Source organism: Heptranchias perlo, chromosome 2 (assembly GCF_035084215.1).
Source record: "Heptranchias perlo isolate sHepPer1 chromosome 2, sHepPer1.hap1, whole genome shotgun sequence".
Lineage (NCBI taxonomy): Eukaryota > Metazoa > Chordata > Chondrichthyes > Hexanchiformes > Hexanchidae > Heptranchias > Heptranchias perlo.
Genome location: NC_090326.1, coordinates 58,590,103 through 58,603,558, shown reverse-complemented (window position 1 = coordinate 58,603,558; position 13,456 = coordinate 58,590,103). Strand labels below are relative to the sequence as shown.

Below are 13,456 nucleotides of genomic sequence, written 5' to 3'. Positions count from 1 at the left end.
GCATTCTACGTGCTCTCATCCCACGTACTCCCCTCGTGGCAGACTTCTACTGCCTCCCAAAGATACACAAAGCCAACACACCTGGACGTCCTATCGTATCAGGCAACGGAACCCTGTGTGAGAACCTCTCTGGATGTGTCGAGGGCATCCTGAAACCCATCGTATAGGGAACCCCCAGCTTCTGTCGCAACACTACAGACTTCCTACAAAAACTCAGTACCCACGGACCAGTTGAACCAGGAACACTTCTCACCACGATGGACGTCTCGGCACTCTACACCAGTATCCCCCACGATGACGGCATCGCTGCGACAGCATCAATACTCAACACCAACAACAGCCAATCTCCAGACGCCATCCTACAACTCATCCGCTTCATCCTGGATCACAATGTCTTCACCTTCGATAACCTGTTCTTTACCCAAACACACGGAACAGCCATGGGGACCAAATTCGCACCCCAATACGCCAACATTTTCATGCACAAGTTCGAGCACGACTTCTTCACTGCACAGGACCTCCAGCCAACGCTATACACCAGATACATCGACGACATTTTCTTCCTATGGACCCACGGCGAAGAATCACTGAAGAGACTACATGATAACATCAACAAGTTCCATCCCACCATCAAACTCACCATGGACTACTCCTCAGAATCGGTTTCTTTCTTGGACACACAAATCTCCATCAAAGACGGGCACCTCAGCACCTCACTCTACCGCAAGCCCACGGACAACCTCACGATGCTCCACTTTTCCAGCTTCCACCCTAACCACATCAAAGAGGCCATCCCCTATGGACAGGCCCTACGAATATACAGGATCTGCTCAGATGAGGAGGAACGCGATGGACACCTACAGACGCTGAAAGATGCCCTCGTAAGAACGGGATATGACGTTCGACTCGTCGATCGACAGTTCCGACGGGCCACAGCGAAGAATCGCAGAGACCTCCTCAGAAGACAAACATGGGACGCAACCAACAGAGTACCCTTCGTCATCCAGTACTTCCCTGGAGCGGAGAAACTACGCCATGTTCTCCACAGCCTTCAACATGTCATCAATGACAACGAACACCTCGCTATGGCCATCCCCACGCCTCCACTACTCGCCTTTAAACAGCCACCCAACCTCAAACAGACCATCGTTCGCAGCAAATTACCCAGCTTTCAGGAGAACAGCGTCCACGACACCACACAACCCTGCCACGGCAACCTCTGCAAGACATGCCAGATCAACGACACAGATACCACCATCACACGAGAGGACACCATCTACCAGGTACATGGTTCATACTCCTGTGACTCGGCCAACGTTGTCTACCTCATACGTTGCAGGAAAGGATGCCCCGGAGCATGGTACATTGGCGAGACCATGCAGACACTGCGACAACGGATGAATGGACACCGCGCAACAATCGCCAGACAGGAGGGTTCCCTCCCAGTCGGGGAACACTTCAGTAGTCAAGGACATTCAGCCACCGATCTTCGGGTAAGTGTTCTCCAAGGCGGCCTTCGAGACACACGACAACGCAAAATCGTTGAGCAGAAATCGATAGCTAAGTTCCGCACCCATGAGGACGGCCTCAACCGGGATCTTGGGTTCATGTCACGCTACACGTAAGCAGGGGAAAAAAAAGTTATCTGTTTTTAATACAACTGAACATTCTCTCTCTCTCTCTCTCTCTGCCTTTCGGGTCTCTTTCTCTCTCTGGCTTTGTAACCTGACCCAATGTGTATTCAGAACTGTTTTCTGTGGCTAATCTGTCTGAACACCAACGACACCTTTGATTGGTGTGAGCGTGTCCCAGCTGTAAGATTCTCAAAATTCACAGATCCCCCAAAACTCGGAGAAAAACCCTAAAAAAACCCTGAGTATGGGAAAACTTGACTATAATCCTAAAATGGAGGGATAGTTGAGAGGTCACCAGACGAAATCAACAAAACACACACCGTGGAGCTTCAGACATGTCTCTGTTTTAATGCAAAACGGACAGCAGGGGGTCGACAATCACTCCCATTGAAAGAGACAACTGTTCCAGACATGGTGGGGCCATGCCTTTGTTTTAAAGCAAAACCATCAACACCTAGGACGTTGGATACAAAAGGAAGCCTTGTGTGACAAGCTCTAGAAAAAAATCAGAATTAACAATGACACAATGGGAGAAGCAATTTGCAATATGATTGGGACCATCAAAAGGCCATCAAAGATTCTTAAGAACTTGTTAAGAACTGTTTAAACAGAGCATTGTAAAAGAGACATCCACAAGGTGAAAGCTCTCTCTCTCTCTCTCTCTCTGGCTTGCTGGCTCTGATGGGCTGCTTGTCTTGGTTCTGCCTGTGTCTGGAAAGAAGAGCAGTTTCCAGCAGACAACAAGGAAAGCAGTTCGACAGGGAAGGTCAGCAGCTCTAGAAGCACGCCGACACACAAGAAGAAACCAGAGCAACAGTCCCAGTGACCGCCAGACACCTCGCGGCAACAAGGGCCTTACGAAACAACCAACCGAATATTACCACCAACCAACCGGGTAATATTGAGCCACCGAGACCAAAGAAAACCAACTCGGGAGAAAACCGAAGATCCACAAAGTTTCCATTCTACAATCTATTTCTGACTTACCTCTGGGTGAATTACTGTCAAGGTTTCGTGTGGTGAGCATTATCCCTGGTCCTTTAGAGTCCAACCTAGCTAGTACAGTGGGATTGGGAGGGGTGAGGTATCCTTCTGACTGTAATTTCCCTCGTGTGTACTGGTGTTCCCCATTTTGTTAGAGCGTTAAGATTGTTGTGTTGTATTTCCTCTCTTGAATAAAGGTCAACGTTTCTTGCACCAAAACCAGTTGTCTGCTGCACTTTGTCACAACCCCCAAATAAGTCCAAGGTCTAGAACCCAGGGAGTGGGAGCGATTCGGACCGCTCAGAAGTCAGGTGAAGCTGACACACACCACCACCCCCTACACAGTCTAATATAAGATATGCGATTTGAGAACCTTTCACTCACTCACCTGACGAAGGAGATAATCTCCGAAAGCTTGTGATTTTAAAATAAAATTGTTGGACTATAACCTGGTGTTGTAAGATTCCTTACATTTGTCCACCCCAGTCCATCATCGGCATCTCCACATCATAACTATGAAGGTCATCGGGGTGCACACCGAGGCTTTGGCGAGTGACCGACTTGTATCGGGTTGTATTGGTCTATCTGGCGTTGTATTCTTGTATGTTAACCTCTTAATAACTAGTTGTTATTTCTTAATAAAGCCATTATACTTTGGAACAAAACCACTTCGTGCCTTAATTGGGATTATTAAGTAAAAGGCATTTTTACACAGAGAGGGATTGTCAATTTTTGTCAGTTAACAATATTACCAATTTTGTTAACATTTTGCAATTTGCTACTTGTCACCATTGCAAGATAAACCAACTCATGACACTTCATAATTGTCAAAGGCTTTCACTTATGTCAATATTAGATTTTGTTAATAATTCTTGTTAGATCAGTGCACTCTTTAGGATACATTTATAGTTAGTAACATTGTTGCAAATGAAAGGAACATGAAATCCACACATAAAGGTGACTGAGTTTCTTAAATTCTTGTTTTGCACATAGACAAAACATTGATTGTATAATATCTTTAACCAACAGGTTGTACTCACCAATATTAAACTGTGTTCACTGCAGTGAAGGACATTGTTACTGCTCTGTAAAAGCCAACAAAGAGCTGAAACAGACCCAGAAACAAAATATAAGAACATCACTTCAGAGGAAAACATGAACAAATTAACTGGTCCCGTTTTATGCTGGAGCACACAAGCCAGCACTAGTTTAGATTTTTTAAGGGGTAGCATTTTCATGAACAGGTATGTGGTGAATTTTCTTTTTCTCATTTACTCCCCCAATGACTCTGCACATAAATGTACTCCTTTTCTGGCTCTACAGAGAGTAAGGAGGCTGCAGCTTAAATTCCTAGGCTGTGCTGAGTTAGCTGATCTCAGCCAGGATGACGGTGACTACAATTCGCCTTAGCGTTCTGTGGGAAGGAGGGAAAAAATTACCCAGGGCTTCAACTCCTGAAAAACTATTCACTGACCTCTGTTGGAAAAGTGCACGTGTGGCAAGTGCGAAGTCTTATTCACATTTTCATTGGACTTAACACTGATGCCACCCGCAATCAAATAGCCGGTCAACATTTACCATTTATGAGTCACCACCTTTAATAGAGGAGGAAAAAAAAATTGAGATGCCCAATTTTTTTCTTATTTATTTACAAACATACAACGTGAAGATATCAATCTCCTTGAAACACAGTCATATTATTTGTATCTAGGATTTCCAACCTTCACAGATTGCCCAGGAGTCTCCCGGAATGGGGCATGGATCTCCCAGGCGCTGCTGCTATCAGCCCAGGAGATCTTGTGCTTTAAATTTTCTGTCCCCCGGCGGGCCCCCCACCCCTGCCTGGTGACAACACCGGCTGCCTCCACAGAGAAGCCTCCAGATCCGTGACATCACTCCCCCCTCCCGCCACAGAGAATCGGGACCAGCTTTGTGTGCAGGGAGCCGGGGGGGCTCGGGAGTCAAAGGGGAGGGGGGTCGGAGGTCAGGGGTTGCTCCTGGTTCTCAGAACTTCTTGCACAACAGCTGCTGGCACAAAATCACAAGCAAAGATACTCAATTACAGGGGACACATGAATGGATGGCATGTGGTCAGAATGTCACATGATCAAACATCCAGGAATGCCTCCAACCAGAGTTGGCAACCCTACTTGTATCTGATGGCATCAGGACAAAAATGGCACATGGCTTTCAGGTCCATTCTCTTCCCAGACCAAAACAGAAGTTTGCCCAGCACTTTTCTAGTGACAGTGTCCTTTAAAATATAAAAACATCATTTCAAACAAAGAATTGACATTTCCTGGGCTGCAATAACGTTTTTGAAGTAACTTATTGAATTGGAGCTGTGTGTGTATTTAAACGAAATCAAAAGCGAGCAAAGCGATATTCTTTTATTAACTGTATATAAGCATAAAACGTAAGCGGAAAACGATCCGTGTAGGCCAGGAACAACCTACTTAAATGAAAGTGAAACCATAATGCTTTAAATGGAGATCAGTTCGTTTAGCTGTTATGTGGAGGAGTGGTTAGTGGAAAAGCAAACGCAGAACATGAAAGGTGAATATTAGTGGGATCAGGTAATGAAAACAGTCCGACTGTGGACAGGCCTGAGAAGAAGAGCTGTTTCGTGTCTATTTGCCGGCAAAGGGTGAGGCAGGGTGTTGTTGCTGGAAAGGATGAGTATAACTGCACGGCTTCCCGTGCCATTTTGTGTGGGGGTTTTAAGCCCAGGAATGCAATGGGTATTTCCAAAGCCGAAACTGGTGTCCACCATTAAATACAAAAAAAAAGGGTAAGAATGATACCTTGTAATGTGAGGCGGTGCTGCTGCTGAAATGCTGGCAACGTGGGAGATTGTGAAATAGTTTAATATTCTGCTTCCACTCACACGGTGTCTCGTTCTCTCTTGGTTCTTTCAGGCTGAATCAGTTCGCAACGCAGGCGACACGCAGCTTCGGGGAATGTGATGCAAATATGTGAACGATGTCGATTAAACTCTTTTAACAAAAAAAAAACACGCTATAAAAGAAATGAATTACTTGAAACAGCCTGCGGAGATATGAGGAGGCTTGATCAGGACCGCTAACAGGTCGGTCAGGGGAATACAACTGGGGGCTCCACCACCACCAGGGGACTGGATTGTGGTACATTTTACAAGTGGAACTAGCCAGGAGTCAATATAATGCTCAATTTGAACTGTTGGTTGTTATAGTGGTGTCCCGGTCCACGAAAAATGCAGTGCATGTGGGCAATGGCACCTGATGTCCGTCGGCATGAATTCTAGTGAGTAAACAATGGCTGGCTGGTGTCTCAGAAATCCGGGGAAGGATTCATTAAATCTTTGGTCGTGTACGGTGGGTGGTATTATGTATATTTTATGCAGTTGGGATGGAGATAGATCTTTGGCCTTCTGTAAATAACGTGGTCGTCAGACCTGAAAGGTAGTTGAAAATTTGAGTTCAAACAGCTGAACCTTTTTAAAAAATCAAATTTACACCAGTAGAGGCGGGTACAATTTTGTCTTTTAAAAAGCATTTGGACAGTTACATGGGTAAGATGGGTATAGAGGGATATGGGCCAAGTGCAGGCAATTGGGACTAGCTTAGTGGTATAAACTGGGCGAAATGGATATGTTGGGCCGAAGGGCCTGTTTCCATGTTGTAAACTTCTAATATAAATGGCAACAATCGAGCTTCAATTAGAAGGGTGAATAATTAATTTTAGTCCAAGGAAACTGGTTGCAACTGCTTTGGGATGTCTTCACAATGGATATGTGGCATTTTAAATTCTACATTTATTGATCACTGTCCTAAATCAAACCCGTTTGCCTCTTCCATAATGGAAAACATTATGGGATAAAGAGTGATTGCTAATTGAGGAATACCAATTATTAATGTATAGCTGGTGGTTATAAGTTGATTTTTAAAAATGAGTGCTATGAATGTTGCAAAACATTTGAGTGACGACAGGAATATTGAACGAGTATGTAGCTGCACTTGCTAGCAACGGTTGAATTACTTTGCGGTATTTCACCCCTTGCAAGTCAATTATTCAAGATTATATTGCAGGTTAATATGATTTAAAAAAATAAAAGCTTGATGCTCATGATCTAATTGAATGGCAGAACATGCTTGAGGAGCTGAACGGCCTACTCCTGTTCTTGTGTTCCTTTGGTGAATTGAGGCGATGTGATGCCTGAATGTAACACCAAGTATCTTGTTGATGTGTTATTGTGAACTTAATTTAAATTGGTGTTTAGAATGTACTTTTTGGCATGTGGAACAATAACTTTTTTTTATTTGTTCATGGGGTGTGGGTGTCGCTGGCAAGGCCAGCATTTATTGCCCATCCCTAATTGCCCTTGAGAAGGTGGTGGTGAGCTGCCGCCTTGAACCGCTGCAGTCCGTGTGGTGAAGGTTCTCCCACTGTGCTGTTAGGAAGGGAGTTCCAGGATTTTGACGCAGTGACGATGAAGTGAGGTTTCTCTTAGTGCCATGAAGTGAGGTGTCTCTTTTTGCCAACAGGTGTTTTTCACTTCTCAATCTGCTATGCTAAGCAATTTCCTTAAGAGGAAGAGAAATTGAGGGGAGAGTTGTTGCTGTTGTACATTTCCTATTAGCCAGCTAAAAGTGGTGTTGGAGGGAAGAGAGATCGACGTGGAGGCCTGGAGCATGTCAACTACAGGAACTATGTAGTGTTGTGATAGCTGAATGAGAGGTAAAGAGGGATTCCCTGCACTCTTGTCAGTTTATAACTAACTAGTTGATGTCAATTTCTGATGTGTTCAATAGATGGTAACTGATACCTAGGAATAATGCAGTAATTGTCAGGATTTTGGATGTCTCAACTGGGCAGTGAAGCTATAGTAAAATCTCAATGAAGTTGTTTGTGATTCATACCGTGGAGGTGTTTTTTTTTAAAAAAGTGCTTCTTTTGGTTGTAGGTAACTACAAGCATCAGCCATTATGTTGCACTTAGTTTTTGCACTAAAAACTGATTCAGTAAGATAGCCTAATGGCTACGGTGTTGGATTAGTTGAGAGTTTAAATTCCATCGTGGAAAGTTGTGAAATTGAATTCAATGATTTGTGGGCTAGCAGTGGAAAAATAACCATGAAAGTTGCTGGATTGTTGTAAAAACCAAACTGGTTCACTAATGTCCTCCAGGGAAGGAAGCCTGCCACCTCTATCCAGTCTGGCCTATGTGTGACACCAGTCCCACACAATTGTAGTTGACTTCTAATGCTCACAGGGCAGCTAGTGATGGACAATAAATCATGTCTTGCCAGTGTCACTCACATCACAAGATTAGTTCATAGTTGACTAACCAAATGTTGCATTGCTGCTTGAACTGGTGCTATTGCCAGGATGGAAGCAGATGTACTCTTCAGAACCTCTTAATGTTTGACAGACTAAGTTTCAGGCTTTCTTTTTAAGGAAAGTTGTGCAGATTTACTTGCATTGACAGCTGATCAACTTCAAGTGAATTTTTAATGAGGGTTGAACCTTCTTGGTGACTGCCAACCCTGTGAAGTTATGTTGCAGAAGGTGTGGGGATCGCTGTTTATCCTAAATTTTGTGGTCCTTTTAAAAGCTGTACAAGGGTTTCAGCATCCCCAAGATTTTGGAAGCCTACAGTGAGGTTAGCTTTTTTTTTTAACCAGTCCACCTCTTAATCACAAATGACATTTAAGTGTTTTACTTCATTACTTTAATACTTTCAACGCTAATCATTACAATGCCATTGAAGTTTACAACTAATACTAAACTTTAAAAAAAAATTAAGTGTGCATTTATACCACAGCTACCAGGGTTCCAACCAGGCAGGCCTCTTTATGTTGCTTTACTTCTGCTTGGCTGGAGCTTTAACTGTCCTGTTTATCTTGGATATATGTGAGCACAGCTGACTTCCAAAAGTTCTAAATTTGAATTTGATAATTGGGAGGAGTGACTTTCTACTTTTTTAGCTTTAAATTAAGGTCAGGTCGCTTTACAAAGTGTTAGAATGCCTGCCTGTACTTTGTGAACCAGGTGTGGCACCACATTAGATTTGTCAAAATGAAGTGGTGTAAGACTCCTGGTTGCAGAGTTTCATTTGGGTTTGGACCTGATTCTCAATAAATGCTGCCATTTTTAGCATTGGTGCGAAGCTGCAGTCACTTCATATTGATGCTAAACTTAGTGCAAATGGACCTTAAACCAAACATATGTTCAAGGATTTTTAAAAATGCTTTTGTACAACCACATACTGTTATAAATTTTGGGAACTTATCACATTCTTTTTAAGATTCACGCTCTTGTGTTGAACCAGCTTCTTCCTTCAGTCCTCTGACTATCCAGGAATGCTAATTGAGAATGAGAGTGCCAGTGACATATATCCTTAGTTGGAATCTGAACACTGATCAAGATGGCCTTTCAGCTCATATTAATCCACCAATCAATGAAGAACTTATAGTCTCCATATCATAGCAGTCAACAGTTTTTTTTTAAATGCCTACGCTACCCTACCTGGAAATTAATTCTATGTGTTGATTGTTCTGCGAATAACTTCTTCCTGATATCAGTCCTAAATTTGCCTTTCCCTACCTAGTTTTAACTTTTAGCTTCTTGTCCTTTTTATTTTAGTTTTAATTTAGAGTCGTGTCCTTGATGTAGCTTTCTTATGTACCTCTATAAGATCAACTTTCAGTTGTCTCTCCAGGGTGAAAAGCCCCAGTTCTTCCTTAACCATGATCTTTCTGCTCTGGCACCAGGGATAAACCTCCTAGTTCTTGTCTGCACTGCTTCTAGGGCTTGAATGTCTCCCTGTGTCTTGATGACCAGAACTAAATGCAGTACTCTAGGTATGGTCTGAACACTGTACAATTTAACCATAGCTTTCTCTGTATGCTACTGTTTTAGCTATTGTATTTACTATGTTTTTTTTCTTTGCGCTTTTGTAACACTGAGAGTGTATGTGAGAAGTTATATATCTGACTGCTCTCAGTCTTAAGGAGATCCAGATTCTTGATGGGAATATCCAGTAAAAATACTGATGCACATTTGCGTTTGATGGAGAAGCTTAGAAAGAAAGGACTTGGATTTATATAGAGTCTTTCACAATCTCAGGATGTCCCAAAGCACTTTACAGACAATTAAGTACTTTTTGAAGTGTAGTCACTGTTGTAATGTAGGGAAATGCGGAAGTCAATTTGCGCACAGCAAGGTCCCATAAACAGCAATGAGGTAGATGACCAGATAATCTGTTTTAGTGATGTTGGTTGAGGGATAGATATTGGCCAGGACACTGGGAGCACTCTCCTGCTGTTCTTTCAAAAGTGCCATAGGATCTTTTACGTCCACCTGAAAGGACAGACAGGGCCTCGGTTTTATGTCTCACCCAAAAGTTGGCACCTCCGACAGCACTGCCTCAGTACTGCACTGAAGTGGCAACTTAGATTATGTGCTCAAGATTCCGGAGTGGGACTTGGACCCCATGACCTTCTGACTCTGACTGGAGCACAGCTGACACCTAAAACTTATTGGTAGGCTGACTTCTGCGTCCCCCGCCAGCCCAAAACACGCCTAGCAGCTGTGTCTTTTGCGGGTGCTAAAGATGGCTCTCTCCACATGATAAAGTGGAAAAATGAGGTTAAGCAACTGGATCATAAATCTGGATAAGATTGTTAGAAAAATAACCAGCTGGAAAAGGAAAAAGGCTTGGTATATTTAAGGAACAGCCACTTGGTGTCACCCTAATACTTAAATTAAGTCTTAAAACTGTAACTGGACCTTAGAGAGTTTCATGAGGTTATCCATTTTCTTTGGTTGTTGACTTACTAACATTATTTCCACTGCTGCATTCTAATAAAACACACTTTCTGCAATGATAGCAGGACTTTTCTACAGGTAGCTGACATGGTCCTTCAGAAGTTAAAGGATTTCTGAAAACTATTGATGGAATACTAACTGCCGGTATAAAAATAAGCAAAAAAAAATGGTGAGGAGCTGGAATAGAGAAATTTGTGAGGGCTTATGATGTGTCTCTTGCATTGAATTTTGAGGAGCTAGGTATGGAGGGATAAGGCTAGAAATATTTTAGAATTTTGTAAACTGATTAACACATGTAGCAGAAGTTTTTCACGGAACTGAATTGTCCCCATTAAAACCTGGATCATCCTGGAATGTAAAGATAACCCCTGGCTTCTCTTCACTAGAATCCGTCTTCTTAAACCCCTTTCCCCTGCCCCTCCCCCCTCACCTCCAATGAAAAGTGCGAGGCGCTCATGGAAATCTTTGTCACTAAGATTGAGACCAAATGTTCAGCTGCCTCTGCCATATCCCTCCCTTCCCCTAGCCCACCAAGCCAAACTTCCCCTATGGGTCTCCCCTGCCCCTACCCCTGAACTCTCATCTTTCTCTAGTTTCTCTCCTCTCATGTCCTCTCCAAGCTTATCTTGACCATGAGACCCACCTCCTGCTCCCTTGACCTATTCCCACCAAACTGCTGACCATTTAACTTCCCTTCCTGGCCCCCATGTTAGCTGATATTGTTAATGGTTTCCTCTCCTCAGGTACCGACCCCCTCCCCTTCAAATCTGCCATCATCACACCCCTCCTTTTAAAAAAAAAACATCCTTGACCCCTCTGTCCTTAGGAACAGGAGTAGGCCATTCAGCCCCTCGAGCCTGCTCTGCCATTTGAATAGATCATGGCTGATCTGTGATCTAACTCCATATACCTGCCTTTGGTCCATATCCCTTAATACCTTTGGTTGCCAAAAAGCTATATCTCAGATTTAAAATGAGCAATTGAGCTAGCATCTATTGCCGTTTGCGGAAGAGAGTTCCAAACTTCTACCACCCTTTGTGTGTAGAAATGTTTTCTAATCTCGCTCCTGAAAGGTCTGCCTCTAATTTTTAGACTGTGCCCCCTAGTCCTAGAATCCCCAACCAGCAGAAATAGTTTCTCTCTATCCACCCTATCTGTTCCCCTTAATATCTTAAACTTCGATCAGATCACCCCTTAACCTTCTAAACTCTAGAGAATACAACCCCAATTTGTGTAATCTCTCCTCGTAACTTAACCCTTGAAGTCCGGGTATTATTCTAGTAAACCTACGCTGCACTCCCTCCAAGGCCAATATGTCCTTCCGAAGGTGCGGTGCCCAGAACTGCTCACAGTACTCCAGGTGCGGTCTAACCAGGGTTTTGTATAGCTGCAGCATAACTTCTGCCCCCTTGCACTCTAGTCCTCTAGATATAAAGGCCATCATTCCATAAGCCTTATTGATTATTTTCTGCATCTCTTCATGACACTTCAATGATCTATGTACCTGAACCCCTAAGTCCCTTTGGACATCCATTGTTATTAACTTTTTACCATTTAGAAAGTACCCTGTTCTATCCTTTTTTGATCCAAAGTGGATGACCTCACATTTGTCGACATTGAATTCCATTTGCCACAGTTTTGCCCATTCACCTAATCTATCAATATCCCTTTGTAATTTTATGTTTTCATCTACACTGCTTACAATGCCACCAATCTTTGTGTCATCGGCAAACTTAGATATGAGACTTTCTATGCCTTCATCTAAGTCGTTAATAAATATTGTGAATAATTGAGGCCCCAAGACTCATTGCTGCGGGACTCTACTAGCCTCATCCTGCTAATGTGACTACCTACCCATTATCCCTACTCTCTGTCGCCTTTCGCTCAGCCAACTTCCTAACCAAGTCTGTACTTTTCCCTCGATTCCATGGGCTTCTATCTTAGCTAACAGTCTCTTATGTGGGACCTTATCAAATGCCTTCTGGAAGTCCATATAAATAACATCCATTGACATTCCCCTGTCCACTACTTTGTCACCTCTTCAAAAATTTCAGTCATGTTTGTCAGGCACGACCTACCTTTCACAAATCCATGCTGGCTCTCTCTGATTGATTAACTGAAAATTTTCGAGGTGTTCAGTCACCCTATCCTTAATTATAGACTCCAGCATTTTCCCCACAACAGATGTTAGGCTAACTGGTCTATAATTCCCTGGTTTTCCTCTCCTTTCTTACAAAGCGGAGCAACATGTGCAATTTTCCAATCTAGAGGGACGGTTCCTGAATCTAGAGAACTTTGAAAGATTATAGTTAGGGCATCTAACTTTAAAACCCTGGGATGGAAACCATCTGGTCCTGGGGATTTGTCACTCTCTTTAGTGCTATTATTTTCTTCATTACTGTTGTTTTACTTATGTTAATTTTATTGAGTCCCTGTCCCCGATTCAGTATTAGTTTTCTTGGGATTTCTGGCATGCTATCCCCTTTTTCTACTGTAAATACTGATGCAAAGTAATTGTTCAACATGTCTGCCATTTCCCCATTGTCAATGACAATATCCCCACTTTCAGTTTTTAAGGGGCCAACACTGCTCCTGACCACCCTCTTTTTCCTAATATAACTATAAAAGTTCTTCGTATTGGTTTTGATATCCCTTGCAAGTTTCTTTTCATACACTCTTTTTGTAGCTCTTACTATCTGTTTTGTGACCCTTTGTTGATCTTTGTATCTTTTACATTCGCCAGGATCTGTGCCATTTTTTGCCTTTTTGTATGCCCTTTCCTTATTTCTTATACTGTCCCTTACCTCTAGTTGTCCATGGCTGTTTTTTTTGGCAAGTAGAGTTCTTGCCTCTCGGGGGCATAAACCTGTTCTGTATCTCATTAAATGTTTCTTTAAACATTTCCCACTGATCATTCATTGTTTTACCCATTAACAGATTTCCCCAGTTTATTGTGGACAGTCTCTGTCTCATCCTATTGAAGTTGGCCTTACCCAAGTCTGGAATCTTAGGAGCTGATTCACTTTTTTC

The 13,456-nt window shown here is 42.9% G+C and overlaps 1 protein-coding gene and 1 long non-coding RNA gene across 11 annotated transcripts in view; one reads left to right on the top strand and one right to left on the bottom strand.

The window, feature by feature from the left end:
• LOC137339460 (uncharacterized) overlaps positions 1 to 5,770 on the bottom strand; it is a 48,202-nt gene extending 42,432 nt beyond the window's left edge. For all 6 annotated transcript variants that reach the window (XR_010966628.1, XR_010966626.1, XR_010966629.1 and 3 more), the window contains exons 1-2: positions 5,423 to 5,770; positions 3,659 to 3,723 (exon numbers count right to left, since the gene is read on the bottom strand). This is a non-coding gene — a long non-coding RNA (uncharacterized lncRNA). The remainder of the gene's footprint in view (positions 1 to 3,658; positions 3,724 to 5,422) is intronic.
• LOC137339377 (fap1 adhesin-like) overlaps positions 5,069 to 13,456 on the top strand; it is a 59,186-nt gene continuing 50,798 nt past the window's right edge. The window contains exons 1-2 of one of the 5 annotated variants that reach the window (XM_068001891.1): positions 5,069 to 5,174; positions 5,537 to 5,706. The gene's annotated coding sequence lies outside the window, so the exon portion shown is untranslated. The other 4 variants (XM_068001892.1, XM_068001894.1, XM_068001893.1 and 1 more) reach the window with 4 other exon arrangements.